General features: G+C 31.9%; 1 long non-coding RNA gene across 1 annotated transcript in view; it reads left to right on the forward strand.

Annotated features, from left to right (window-relative positions):
* LOC106475655 overlaps nt 1-1011 on the forward strand; it is a 2469-nt gene extending 1458 nt beyond the window's left edge. Inside the window, exons 2-3 of the long non-coding RNA XR_001291830.2 lie at nt 357-424; nt 887-1011. This is a non-coding gene — a long non-coding RNA (uncharacterized LOC106475655). The remainder of the gene's footprint in view (nt 1-356; nt 425-886) is intronic.
* The last annotated feature ends 617 nt before the right edge of the window (nt 1012-1628 follow it).

Genomic DNA, 1628 nt, shown 5'->3' on the forward strand with positions numbered 1-1628 from the left:
ATTAATTTAAGTCATTATTAGGAAATCATAAAAGTTCTGATAAAACCTAAGTATTATTTCATTTAGAAATTATGAATCTGATAAAAATAATAGTAAATTAGTTCATCAAAAAGTGTAATTTGAAGTATTTATGGATACGAATAAAAAACATTGGAAATATCTATCCAATCTGATCATTAAGTTTTCGGATTTACAACGCTAAAATCAGGAGTTCGATTCTTCTCGGTGGACTCAGCAGATAGCCCGACCGGGCTTTGCTATATGCTACCGAAATAACTAGGTGCTTATATATTGGTAGTTTAAAAATAGTTATTAAGTATTCAGTAATCTCCATAAGTTTTCCCTTTTCTCCCCAGCTCTAAAACAGCCGATCGAGCATGAAGTGGACATTGTTTTTCGTTTGTATAGCTGTTGCTTTGTGCGGGTAAGTTGGTAGTTCAAATATACCTTCCTGGAGTACACATCAACCAAATGACTGAGCTTCAAATTTATCCAAACGTTAAACATAATTATTAAATATTTTCTTGTTTTGTACATGTTATTGGTTAGGTATTTGTAATTTTTTTTTAAGTTTACAAGTTTAAAATGTATTTTCTGAAATCTTTAATCAAATTATAAGTCTCTCCTCATAAAGTGCAGAACTGATCAAATGTTGAGATTTTCCAAACACTATCCAAATTTACAGATCTGTAGAAATATTTCTTTTAGTTATGGGTGGCTTTTCTTCGATAATAGTATCACAATATTAACTAATTAAATCGTCTTTTTAAACCTTTGAGCTCCAGGGCACTTTCTGTTTTATGAGAAAGGTATGTGTAGGTGGACTTACTTGATTTAAGTGTATTAAAAGCAGCTCTTTCCCCCATCCCTACACGTTTCTTTTCAGGGTCAATTCATTTTCACAGCCACAGTGTCCAGATATCTGTGATCCTGAGCGATGCCCTCCATTAGATCCAAACCCTTGTCCTTGTGGAACATACAGGGGGATGTGCGGTTGCTGTGAATTCTGTAATGCCGTAAGTGTGTTTTTTGCTCTCTTATTTCAAAATTTGTATGATTAATCTTACTTTATAACACTTCTAAATGATCTGTTGAAAGTTCAGTATTTTTGTTATATATATGTGTGTGTGTGTATTAATATTTTATACTAGAAACCTAACACACATATATATATAATTTAACCCATATTTTTAGTAATATTAAGACAGATTTAACGTTACGTAATGTCTGTTTTTTGTTTCAGTGGTTTTCCCTCCTCCAATAAGGATTTATTGAGGAAGGAACTGAAATAACTTAACATAGAGTAATTAAATAAAAATGGGAACATTTTATGTTTTTAAATACAGCCTTCACTTCTATATTTAATGCTCTATATGTAACTATTAAGCGAAAATGTTTTTTCTACAGTTTGTTTTTGTTTTAGCACAAGTTACATTGTATGTTGTCGCGAAATGTCCATCACGGGATCAAGCCCCGAATCTTAGCGTCATAACTCGTCAAAGCTTATTGCTGAACCACTTGGGACTCTCTTTTGTAGACAGAATCATATTTTACTTTATAAAGATGTATCACTGGTCGTTTGTAGACAGAATCATATTTTACTTTATAAAGATGTATCACTGGTCGTT

The sequence above is a fragment of the Limulus polyphemus genome, unplaced genomic scaffold (assembly GCF_000517525.1).
Source record: "Limulus polyphemus unplaced genomic scaffold, Limulus_polyphemus-2.1.2 Scaffold8937, whole genome shotgun sequence".
In the NCBI taxonomy this organism is placed as follows: Eukaryota; Metazoa; Arthropoda; class Merostomata; order Xiphosura; family Limulidae; genus Limulus; species Limulus polyphemus.